This window comes from Sus scrofa, chromosome 12 (assembly GCF_000003025.6).
Source record: "Sus scrofa isolate TJ Tabasco breed Duroc chromosome 12, Sscrofa11.1, whole genome shotgun sequence".
Taxonomy (NCBI): domain Eukaryota; kingdom Metazoa; phylum Chordata; class Mammalia; order Artiodactyla; family Suidae; genus Sus; species Sus scrofa.
The window spans coordinates 41944921-41958211 of NC_010454.4; the positions used below are offsets into that span (position 1 = coordinate 41944921).

General features: G+C 49.1%; 1 protein-coding gene across 1 annotated transcript in view; it reads left to right on the plus strand.

The window, feature by feature from the left end:
* ASIC2 (acid sensing ion channel subunit 2) overlaps nucleotides 1-13291 on the plus strand; it is a 305011-nt gene that overhangs the window by 217934 nt on the left and 73786 nt on the right.

Here is a 13291-nt window from a genome sequence, read left to right on the forward strand (position 1 = left end):
CGGGGCCGGGGGTGATGGTGGAGGGGCGCGGACTCTGAAAGATGTCTGTCTCTGGTGGGCTGTCCTGGCCCACCCTATGACGGGCCACTCTCCATCAAGGGGTTGGTGACATGCCAGTGAATGCTAAGGACGTCCCTGGAAAAGGAGAGAAACGAAGAAATAAAGCGAGTCCTGGAGGGAGTTCCCGTTGTGGCTCAGAGGGTTAAGAACCTGACTAGTATCCATGAAGAGGTGGGTTTGATCCCTGGCCTTGCTCAGTGGGTTATGGATCGGCATGGCCGTGAGCTGTGCTGTAGGTTGGATCCAGCATGACTGCGGCTGGGATTTAATCCCTGGCCGGGGAACTGCAAGTGCTGTGGGGGGGCCAAGAAAGAAAAAAAAAAAAAAAAGGCAGACCCAAGATCAAACCTTCAGCCCTTCCTTTCCTGCTGATCAAATGAGCGCTCTCTGCAAACTGTAAATAATGGTGACCAGTGGATGGGAGGATGGTGAGACCACCCCAAATACCCTGTACCCACAAAACGGTCTGGAGCAACTTATCTGGAAATCCCATTCTCAGAGCAGAGCCTCTGGCACATTTTGCTTCACCTCTGAGAAATTTCAGGAAGCAGTGAGGGAACCACTCCTCCAGGTATAATTCTCACCGACAGGAAGGATATTTCATGCCAACCAAAGTGAATTAGGAAAAGGCAGCCTCTTTGGGTGGACTCAACACTATGGGCTCATGCTCAGCCCATGGAAAGTCACTATGAAAATTATCTGAAGTGTCCTCTCCTCCTGGCTGACAATGTCTTCTTGGTCAAAGGTCGTTGTGCAGGGCACCCTGGGAATACGCCAAGAAGGCAAGTTCAGTCACACCAGGACCTAGACAGTGTGCCCCCGGTTCAACCCTAGGGGCTGTCAGGAGTTGGGGGTATCACCTCTTACCGGAAGAGAAGGGATCTATCTGGGGAGCCCCAGTTAGGCAAAGTTAAACACGTTAATTCATGGCAGGAATTCTTGAATATACTACACCATGAATCTTGAAGATAGGAATATTGCAGGCAGCATTTATTTCCCCAATGCTTTTGACCGTGGAAAACCTTCTTTTTCATGGAAGAGCTCACAAAATAGAAAAAGGACAGAAAATCTGTCCTAGACGACAGAAGTGCAGATTTCATGACCAGCGCTTTCTAAAGGAAATTAAATTGAAGGCGGGTGGGAGGTTGTTAAAAATGAAACTCTGTGTAGATGCCTCTGAGTACCTTCACAGATAAAAGAAATAGGCAGTGGGTTATCTAGGCGGAACAAGAGAGGAACCAGATTCAAACAAGCTTGGGCATAAAAGGAACTGCATTGCCCCTGGAATCCAAGGCGAATTTCAGCAGCCAAGCAGCGGGAAGGCAGCGTCAGAAACAGCTGAACCAAGGGCTCCTGTCCCGCCCCGCCCCCACCCCCCATCTCTCACCTCTCTTCGGAATTGCTTTATTCTTTCTCACCAGAGACAGGCTTTTTCCACACATATATATTTTTTTTACACACGGCTCCCAGTAGATGTGTATTTTACACACCCTGCCATCAGCAAGAGACTGTGCTGAGTCTCTCACTGATCTATTAAAAAAAAAAAAAACAGGGAAGAGAATCATTGGTCCAGCCCAGTCGGGGGCCCCACCCCCCGACCAATCAGTGACTGGGAATTGTATTCCTGGAAGGACAGGGTCGCCCTGAAGCCCTGAGGAAGGGGGATGGAAGGCAGCGGGGTAGGCAGTCCGGTGAATGGCGCTGCTGGGAAAGCAGGGGCAGCGGCGGGGAGTGGCGAGGGGTTATATCTGAGCAGATGAGACTCTGTGTGCAGGGAGCTCTGATGAACTCACCTTTAGATAGAGAGGCTCAAAAGTTATACCTTCATTCATTCTGATGCAGAATATCCATTTTACCAAGTAAACTCTCCCTCGATGACCCCAAATCCTAGGATTGTAGAAAAACAAGTTTGATATTATATATGTATAATATGCTTTATATATATATATATATTTTATGGCTGCACCTGCAGCATATGGAAGTTCCCAGGCTAGGGATCGAATCAGAGCTGCACCTGCTGGCCTCACCACAGCCACGGCAATGCCAAATCCGTAGCCCACTGAGTGAGGCCAGGGATCCTACCCACATCCTCATGGGGACTATATCAGGTTCTTAACCCACTGAGCTACAATGGGAACTATGCCTGATATTGTATTTTTGAACAAAGGAATTATTTTTGCGAGCCTATGGTCTAATTAGAGGTCACTATCTTGCCCCATATTATCTCCCCTGCCTCATCCGCTCCTACTCCATCCTCGTGTTCACTTGATTGTAGCCACACGGGCTTCCAAGCGCCTCCTCGTACATTCCGGGAAGACTTGCCTTAGAGCCTCTGCATTCTCCATGCCGTTTGCCTAGCATTTCCTGCTCACACCCACATGGCTCTTTGCCCGCCTCCATCACGTCTTTGCTCAGATCTCACCTACCCTGACAACCTTATTTAAAACTGCCCCCTACCCCACTCCTCACCCCTCCTTATCTGCTCTCCTTGTCCTTTGTTCCATGTCATGTGTCACCTTTAAGTGTACCATATCATTTACTGACTTCTTTTTTGTGGTCAGTCCCCCTCTCCTGAAACACATGCTCCAAGAGGTCAGGGATTTGGATGCCTGGCTCACTGCTGTACACCAGGGCAGTACGTATTTGCTGATGTATTTGTTGAGAGAGAGAAAAAAGTTGCTGAAATCGTGCCCACTGACGGGGCCAGGGGGAGGGAGAAATTAAGGTTAAAGTAGCTCTTACATGCCAGGAACATTCCATCCCATGAATCCTCCAAGTGACCCTCCTAACGAGGTGTCATCATCCCCACGGAGAGAGAAAGACCCTGGAGCCCAGAGAGGCTGAGGAAGCTCCCCAAGAACACACGCCTCGTTAAGTGCTTGAACCACGCTGAAAATACTCTTATGGACCCCAAAGCAATTCTCCTTCCACTACATGCCTTTAATGTTCAAAATGTGATTATAAAAGCACTGCCATGAAAATAGCGCAGAAAAAAAAAAAAATGTTCCAGTGACATCTTTGGAGACAGAATGGCATATAATGATAGGTCTGTTGCCGTTCTCCTTTTCTATTTTTTCCTCCCTTTTTTTTTCCCCCATGGCAGAATCCTTGCATGGAACAAAAGCTGTAGCACAGCCCCAATATATAACACAGATAAAGGGAGAGGGGCTCCGGATCAACTGCAAATGGGGACCTCCGGTTGGATTTCTCCCCGCTCACTGTGGCTGACCCCAAGACATGCACCGAGGAGCCCTTGGGCTCCAAGGAACCCAGTTTGAAAGCCACTTTGAGTGGGTGATTGATTGGGAACGCAAACCGTCCTTTGGTCCTGTAGCTGTGCACATTCCAGGGACCAGCTCCAAGCATCTCTTCCCGGCTCCTGGGATGGTAAAAGGAGCCTGCTGAGCTCCAGAGCCTCAGGAAAGTTACCAGGTTAGACGTCTGGTTGGACACAGTGGAATGAACAGAAGTTTTTATGGAGGCTCCTTCCCCAAACCTCTGCGAAATGGCAATCAAGGGTTTTTTGGTTTTGTTTTTTTTTTAATATAAACCCACAAAGACAAAGAAGATGGGAGAGAAGTCAACAGTAGATATGGGCACATTTTTGGAAAATGGAGAACAGAGGGTAACTGACTTGGCGCAGGGCAGGTGAGGCTGAAGGGTCAGGGTCTGCCCAGGGGAATTGATTAAAGCCACCCAGCTCTCACCATAGACCCCTCCATCCCAGAAAGGATCAGGGATTGAAGGCATCAGACATCGCTGACAATGGGAATGAGAGGTGCAGCTGGAGCTAGGAGGATTTGTTATGTGGCCCCCCAGATAGCTTCCTATGGCCCAAAGCAGCCAGGCAAATCTCTCTCTGAACCCCAGCAAAAGGTAAGTTTGAGGGAGTTCCCATTGTGGCTCAGCAGTAATAAACCTGACCAGTATCCGTAAGGTTGCGGGTTCGATCCCTGGCCTCCCTCAGTGGGTTAAGGGTCTGGCATTGCTGGGAGCACCAGTGAGGTGCCAAAAACAGGGAGAGAAGGTGAAATTCTGCTTGCTGAGTAGTGAGACTCCCAGCCAGACTCATCTACACCATCCACTCCCCAGCCAGAAGTCTGGAGCAGTCCCTTCCTGGAGACAAGCTCAAAAGAAGAGATTCACAGAGAATGACAGTCAAGAGTTCCCACACAAATGACCTAGTTACGTCACCCTAGAAATCCTGCGGTCAATTCTCTCACACACAAGGAAGACTGCGCCGCCTCTAAATAACTCTTAACTATGAATGGGCAGTCAAAAAGTCAAGGGAAACTACTACCTGGAAAGGAACCAAAGCCAAACAAACCAAAAAGAAAGTTGGAGGAAATAGAGATAAACGGTTAAGGGCCCAAGCTCTAGAGCCTGGACTAAAATACCAGCTATGGGACCTTGGAAAAATTACTTAACCTCTCTAGGCCTCAGTTCCATCACCTCTAAAATGGGAATAATATTATTTATCTACTCTTTAAGATTGTTAGGAAGATTGAAATGAGTTAGTATTTGTGAAATACTTAGAAAAGTGCCTGAGTAATAATAGGCACTAAGTATGTGTTTGATAATTTAAAAAATAAATGCAAGGAGCAGGGGAAACAGCAAACCTTTTTAATTAAAATTCTCAAGAGATAAGAAACGATACTGCATTCATAAACACCAGCTATTAAAATAGAAGGCTATTAGGAGTTGCCTTGCGGCACAGCAGGTTAAAGATCCAGCATTGTCACTAAAGTGGCTCAGGTCACTGCAGTGGCATGGGTTCAATCCCTGGCTTGGGAATTTCCCTATGCTGCAAGCATAACCAAAAAAAAAAAAGATGCTATTAAAAAGTTGCATTCAAAGAAAAAGTTAAAAAAAAAACCTCCTGGAAATTAAAAATATGATCACAAACATCTTTTTAAACCCACGGAAGGGTTGGAATTGGGGAAATTGCCTTGAACAAAAAGACAAACAGATGGAAAATGGGAGAGGAAAAAAATATGGAAATGAGAGGGTAAATCCAAAAAGTCCCACATCCTACAACAAGGAGTTCCAGAATAACAAAAGTGAGAGAGTGGGGAAGAGAATGTTGCCAAAGAAATAAAATAAGAAAAATTCCCAACTGCACCACGTGATTTTCTGTATCGAAAGAATGCACTCAATCCCATCTGCAATAAGTGGCAAGACCACCAGACCAAGACACATCCCTGTGAAATTCATGCTCATAAAGCTTTAAAAGGTTCTGAAGAGGAAAAAAAAACTGTCCCATCCCTAGGGTCTAGAATCAGAATAGACTTCTCAACAGATGCAGTTGAAGCCAGAAGACAATGGCGCAATGCCTTCAAATTTGGGGAAGGGCGGGGGCAGGAATCTTTCTTTTCCAAGATAGAACTCTGTATCCTGCAAGCTACAAATGAAGTATGAGGGTAGAATTTGGTTTCAAATATATTCATGTATTTATACTTGTATAAAGTTCTACGCTCTTGGCAAATTTCAATTCTATGCTATGGAGTTACCCACTGAAGTCACCAGGTTTTACATTAAGTCCTTGGACCTTTTTCACCTTACAGCTGAAAGTTTGTACACTTTTACCAGCCTCTCCATTATCCCCAGCCCAGCCCCTGGTCATGACTTTTCTGCGCTATGAGTTTGACCTTTTTTTTTTTTTTTCCATTTGTGTGATGGGTATAAGCCAAACACATCAAAACAAACAAACAAAAAAAAAACCAGGAAAAACACAATAGTTTCATGAGCAAGGGATCCAAAACATTATACACTATAAGGCTGGGGTGTGAGCAATGCTTAGATAATTATAATTATATAAAAGCTGGGTACCGATTTGACCAAAATAATCATGTAAGCATATAGAGGAGGGTGAAAGGAAAGCAAATATATAGCAGGATCCTTCATATAAGAAGCCTACACCCTCAGCTCCCATGGTAGAAACTCAGTAGAGAATATTTTAAATTGTTAAAAACCAAGAAATAGGAGTTCCTGTTGTGGCTCAGCAGGTTGGGAACCCGACACAGAGTCAGTGAGGATGTGGGTTCGATCCCTGGCCTCACTCAGTGGGGTAAGGCCCCGGCGTTGCCATGAGCTGTGGTGCAGGTTGTAGACACGGCTTGGATGCGGCGTTGCTGTGGCTGTGGTGTAGGCTGGCGGCTGCAGCTTCAATTCAACCCTTAGCCCAGGAACCTCCATATGCTGCTCTTTAGTGTGGCCCTAAAGAGAAAAAAAAGAAAGAACTGTCAAGCAGTTGAGGTCCGTGAAAATATGGACATCAGTGCCATAGAAACAGCTCAAGGAATTGAGAGTACTTGTCTCGGCAGAGGAGCACACGGGGGGCGGGGGGTTCAGGAGAGGTGGAGCAGGAAACTACTGTTTTTCATTAAAAGCCTTGAGGTACCATTTGGCTTTTTAAATTATGTACATATATTGCTTCGATAAAAATTAAAATTAAATTAAAAATAATCATAAATTTTCCATGTAGCTGGAAGGCCTGAGCAGCTCTCAAGGGTAGCACAGTTCCCAGCCCCCATCACAGATGGGACACAGTGAGAGTGGATGCGGATGGTTGCTATGGTTTCCCCGACATCTCTGCTCCCAGGAAAGACTCTCGTCTTAGGACCTGGTACTGAGGACCTCGCCAGAAGGAGAGGTGCGGGCTCTGGTCTGAACTCCGAGGGTCTGGGTCACAGGAACCTGCCTCAGCCAGCTGGGATTCTGAGCTCACTCTCAGAGTGGGCGTTTGTACTGGATGGATGGTCTCCACAGGTGCCAAGGAATCTGGAGAAGTGATGCCATAGTTAGAGGCACCAGTGGAGACACGCATCCATGACGTAGCCAAAAGAAGCCTGACTTTCATCATCTGCTTCATACGTGTGCTAAGGGCTACGCAGAAAATATACGTGCTCTAGTTAAAACCCTCAGCCAGGAGTTCCCGTCGTGGCGCGGCAGAAACGAATCCGACTAGGAACCATGAGGTTGCGGGTTCGATCCCTGGCCTCCCTCAGTGGGTTTGGGATCCAGCATTGCCATGAGCTGTGGTGTGTAGGTCACAGATGTGGCTTTGTTTTGGCGTTGCTATGGCTCTGGCGTAGGCAGGTGACTACAGCTCCGATTAGACCTCTAGCCTGGGAACCTCCATGTGCCGTGGGTACAGCCCTAAAAAAGGACAAAGGACAAAAACAAAACAAAACGAAAAAAAAAAACACCTCCCAGCCAGAGTTCCCTGATAGCCTAGGAGTTAAGGATCTGGTGGTGTTACCGCTGTGGCTCAGGTTCGATCCCTGGCCTGGGAGTTTCTGCATGCCGCAGATGGGATCATCTAGGTAGTAGATGAAACAGACCCGCCGCAGAGTTCATGTCTTCCTAGTCAGGAAATTGCCAAGAACGCCTACTACCTGCCAGCCGCTCAGGGATACAGATGTAAAGCCCTGTCCAGGTGTGCAGAGCGTTCACCATCTAGGGACTCTCTGGAGGGCTCCTTTTAGGTAGGAGATGGAAATTCATTGACTCGACAGCTCTCCTGTAAAGGTCCTTAAGGGATGGCAGGTGTTTGCCGTCTGCTCAGGAGACGTGTAAACAATGAAACGTCGTCAAGCGCTAAGTCGGACAGAGGAAGCCTGGGACGCCAAGGAGGGGATAATGAGGGCTGGAAGGGAGGAAAAGGGAATGGCAGGCGGGGGGGCTCCAGAGAAGAGATGACCTCCGTCCTACCCTCAGGCCTCTTTGCCAGGTGGCTGGGCGGTGTGTCAGAGTCAGGGAGGGTGTGGATTGCTGGGCAGGGACATGCCAGGCAGGGGACGGGAATCAGGAGCAAAGGCCAAGGACAGTCTCAGGTGTCAAGGGTGCGACCTAGGGCTGGAGAGGCAGGCAGAGGCCGGATCACCAGAACACAGATGTTCTTCTGTGAGTCCTGCTGCCCAAAGTGTGGCCCTCCCACCGGCAGCATTGGCATCCCCCGCGAGCTTGTTAGAAAGGCACAACCTCAGGCCCCACCCAAATCTGCACAGTAATAGCGTCCTCGGTGACTCCCATTCAAGTCTAAGAAGCTCTGGAGCTCCCCTTGTGGCTCAGCGGATTAAGAACCCGACAGAGTGTCCATGAGGATGCTGGTTTGATACCTGGCCTCACTCAGAGGGTTAAGGATCTAGTGTTGCCACAAGCTGCAGGGTAGGTCACCGATGCAGCTTGGATCTGGTGTTGACGTGTGGTGTAGGCCAGCAGCTGCAGCTCCCATTTGACCCCTAGTCTGGGAACTTCCATATGCCGCAGGTGCGGCCCCAAAAAGAAAAAAAAAAAAAGGAAAAGAAGCATCTCTGATCTAGATCATTATTTCCAACCTTTTAGAAGTACAAGGATGCCTTTTTAGCATCAAACTATTGCTCAGACATCACCTCCACATGAATATCATGCTTTTTGCATTATTGATTGAAAATACTCGATCAGAAAAAGTTGCTATGAATTTGGTAATGCTTTGAGTGAGTTTGAATTCTATAGTCACCCCACAATCTCTACGCCTAATCTCTCCGGCAATGTGGTCGCTTCTAACTTCCACCGTCAGAGTGTGCAAACAGAATTTTTATCAATAGAATCTCAATCATCCACCAACTTCCCCTGTCGTTTCAGAGACATGCCACTTTTTCCTGCACACTGGTTGCCCACCCAGACGATCAGCCCTGTTAGCAAGTAATTTATAATCTCTGAGCCTGAATGATCTAGGGAAACTCATTATTTAAAGAATCCTTGGAACAAATCTTTTTATAATGAGACTAGACCCAACTCCACACTGGGTGCCTTCGCTAATGTGTGTTTTGCAAATATTCCGTTTAACAGGGATGCTTTCAGAGTGGACCCCACATCTCTGTGGCATAACCGAGACCTGACATGAACTGTGGTCTTTGCCAACACAAGCACGTCACTCTACAGTATATAAGGCACACGGCCTGTGGACTGTCCTTTGCTCCTCACAGAGTCTCATGATGTAGGCAGGGCAGTTCTCATCATTTAACCCACTTCGCAGATGTGGTAAAACAAGTCTCCAAGATGCTGAATGACTTTCCCAGGATCTCATGCCTAAGTTTTGAATCCCTATCTTCTTTTTTTTTTTTTTTTTTTTTTTTTGTCTTTTTAGGGCCGCACCCATGGCATACAGAGGTTCCCAGGCTAAGGGTTGAATCAGAGCTGTAGCTGCTGGCCTACACCAGAGCCACGGCAATGCCAGATCCGAGCCTCATCTGCGACCTACACCACAGCTCATGGCAACACCGGATCCTTAACTCACTGAGTGAGGCTGGGGATTGAACCTGCATCCTCATGGATCCTAGTCAGATTCGTTTCTGCTGAGCCATGACGGGAACTCCCTGAATCCCTATCTTCTGATTTGCTCCTTGGTTCTTCCTGCCAAGAACAACTGCTCCTTAAAAATGAAGAAAAAGAAAAGGAACCATGGAGTTCCCGTCTTGGCGCAGCAGAAACGAATCCGACTAGGAACCATGAGGTTGCAGGTTCGATCCCTGGCTTCGCTCAGTGGGTTAAAGACCTGGCGTTGCCGTGAGCTGTGGTGTAGGTCACAGATGCGGCTCAGATCTGGCGTTGCTGTGGCTCTGGCGTAGGCTGGTGGCTACAGCTCTGATTAGACCCCTAGCCTGGGAACCTCCATATGCCATTGGAGCAGCCCTAGAAAAGGCAAAAAGACAAAAAAAAAAAAAAAAAAAAGAAAAAGAAAAGGAACCGAAAAAAGTTTGCTTTGGGTACCAGTCAGTTTATCAGAGGGTGAACAGGTTTGTAGGGCCTTTTAAATGCTAGTGTGTTCTGTGGCTCTGCCGGAGGGGGCTGGGATTTGCAGCCATCACCAAACTTTTGTGGCCCCTTGAGCTGTTGGTGAGAACAGCTCAGCCCTGCACAGACATAATTGCAGCCCCTCCAGCCTGGGGGCTCAACACTGATTTTTCTTCCTCCAGAAGCTCAGCTCGCCTCAAAATGTCACTCGGGAGCAATCAGGCGTGAGCATACCTTCTCCAGGCCGGCTTTGGATTTTCTCACCCAGGATGCTGCTCAACTGGGCCTGTCTGGGAGGGGCAGGGCCGCGAGGGAGGACAAGAGATGCTTTGGCCATTTTTATCAAGGCAGCAACTCATGGGTTCTTTGTCCTGTCTTTAGAAAAAACCACCATTCTGACCTGACTTGCGTGCTGAACAGCCCAGTCTACTGTTTTAAAATGCGTTTCTCAGGAAATTAAAACAAGATGCCACAAGGCTAGAGGCTTGGGCGTGATCCCCAGCTCATAAAATGTTAACGCTGAAAGTAACCTGAGAGATCAGTCCCCTTTTGCAAGGCCCAGAGAGGCATTGGAACTTGCCTGAGGTCACACAGCTGTTAGGGAGTGGGGCTGGGAGTCAGACCCAGGTCTCCGTGATTTCAGAGCCCATGCTTTTCTTGATATGCTTTCCTGCTCCTCTTCACCGGGCCCCACCTGGGCTTCGGGCCCTGGATTTCTCTGTACGAGCCAGGGGAGCATGAGGGATCAAGATGACACCTCTCATGGCCCAGCCCTTAAGGGGCGCCATTGCATTTGGCAGGCCCATTCTACCAGGGCTCTCAAGGGCTTGGGCTGGGACCGTGACCCCTGTGATTGTCTCACTGTCACAGGATCAGTGGGCTTTCCCTTGAGCTCTGAGATGAGAGCATGCAGGCTTCATCCATTTCTACGTTGCAGCCCATTCTGCATATTTTACAGAAAAATGAGGCTCCAAGAGATGAAATAACCTGCCAAAGGCCACAAAGTTGGACTTGACCTCACCCTGCCTGAGCCCAGAGCCCCAAGCATCTCACCAAAGGTCCCAGGCACTCCCTGGCTCTGACCCCCCAGGTAGAAGGGGCATGTCCACTGACTTTGGCACGCCTGGTTTGCTCCTTTAGGAAAGGGACGTTCTGTCTCTGGGCACAAGCCCTGCCCACCTGGGCCCTGCTCAGCATGCAGGTGGGTCCCCCGAACTCCATAAGCCATGCAGGGCAGCTGGCTCTCCTAGGGGAGACAGGGAGAGGGTCCCAGGCTCCTCCCTCCCCGCAGAAGCCTGGCCGGGCCGTGCCCACCCCTGAGGGCACCTCAATTAGTGGGGTCTTCAGAAATGAAGATGCACTGAGATCAGCTCTGCTGGGGAAGGTTAGCAGGAAAACAAGAAAACTGCGGTCACATTAAGCACCTTCAGATCCTGGAAAAAGGGATGCAGCTAGAAACCAGGGGTAAAATCTATATGCCGGCAGTTTTCAACTCAGTGCAAGGATGAACTTGGTAAAACCACGGGCCACCCCTACAGGGAGTGAGGTCTCCTTCCCCAAGTGCCCCAACCAGAGGCTGCTCTTCAGTGGATGGTGAGGCAGAGGGGCCTCCCGCTGTCTCCGGGAGGCGAATAGATGCCGTCTATCCATCCTGGGGACTTTGCCCATCAGGATCCAACCAGGAAATCGACAGTGCCACAGACTGGGCCGAACAAGGGAAGATGAATGAAGGGCCCCTCACAAGGGTGCGAGCGAGGCTTAGGGAAGGCAGTGCTGATGGGGCCGGGGAGCAGGAAGAGCCATGACCGGGCTTAGGAAAGCCAATATCAGAGTGGAGAGCGCCCCCCCCCCCGCAAGACCCCAACCCAGAGCTGCGCCCTTCCAAAGTGACACACAGCTAACCCACAGGAACCAGCAAATAGAGTTGGGAGACTGACTAGCCCAGCCTGACTCTCCTGTCCTCCAGTTTCCTACCCAGACTCACCACTGGCTGAAGCCAACCAGAAGCTGGAGGGCAAGGGAGCCCAACAGTCCATGTTATACAAGGGGAGCTCCCAGGGCAGAGAGCAGAGGGGACAGCATGGGTAAGGGGACAGACAGAGCCAGCCTGCACTGAAATGCATCCCACCACCCACCGTGCAGCCAGCCCCCCTCCACCCTCCCCTCCTAAGCCAGCGCTCCTAGCCACTGTTACAAAACAGCCTCGTGCCACCCAAGATTGCTTTGTACCAGCACATCCCTGCTTTAGCCTAGAAAATGCCTCCCAGATTTTTAGAGAAGCTTCTTTGCCTACTTCTCTCCAGTGTTTATGGCCTCGGCATGCTTCCTGTAATTTGCAGAGATTAAAGATGCAAGCCTCTTTTATTGCGATGTACTTTCCTGCCCCATTATGCATGCTGCCCGGCACTCCCCGTCTCCTCCCGCGGAGCTCCCCTGCCCTTGCCACGGGCACAGAGGATGCTTCACAGGTAGACCTCACCTGGCGCTGCCCGTGGCCCTGCTCCCGAAAGGGGCTGGCAGACTCTGGCTTCTGCAGGCTGGACAGCTCCTTACCCTCCCCCTCCTCCCCCAGATTCAGCATCATCTTTCGTGTTAGGCTGTCGAGGGCTTTGGCTTGGTCCCAATGAACAAGGGCTCCTAACAGCAGGTGTGTAGTAACTTCCCCTTCCCTGCGCTCTCTCGCGCTCTCGGGGGCTGTGAATCCTGGTTTGCATGATGGGTAAGCAAATCCTTCACGGCATTCTTTGAAGCAACTTGGCGTTGAAACATTTGGTGGTGGCTGCTTAAATTTAGGCTTAATTAATTCAAATTGGTTGGATTAACAATAAATAAAGCACACCAAAAATAGGTAAATATGTGAGGTGATGGATATATTAATTAACCCAATGGGGAAGGGATTCTTTCACAATGTATATCAAATCATTCCATCGTGGACTTAAGTGTCATACAATTTTATTTGTCAATGATGGCTCAGTAAAGTTGGGGGTATATATTACTTTATTTAATCATAAATTCATTTCTTCAGTTGCACTCTTCACATTTCCTATGGCTACCAGTACCAGGTTGGATAATACAGGTTCTAGAATATTCCATCTTTTTTCTTTTCTGCCCACCCCACGGCACATAGAGTTCCCCGGCCAGAAATTAGATGCGAGCTGCAGTTGTGACCTATGCCACAGCTGTGGCAACACCAGATCCCTTGACCCACTGTGCCAGTCCAGAGATCCAACCTGCATCCTGGCACTGCAGAGACGCGGCCCTTCCTGTCGTGCCGCAGCTGGAACTCCATGGAAGAGTCCATCTTGGCAGAAGCTTCCTCTAGGTGGCGCTGTCCTGGGAAGGACAGAGAACTTCATCATGCTCTTCTGCCTCTGCCCATCTAGTGGCTGCATGTTTGTAATGATAATGAGAATACGTTAGGAATTTACGCTGCTCTAGCCCCTGCTGCTTCTGA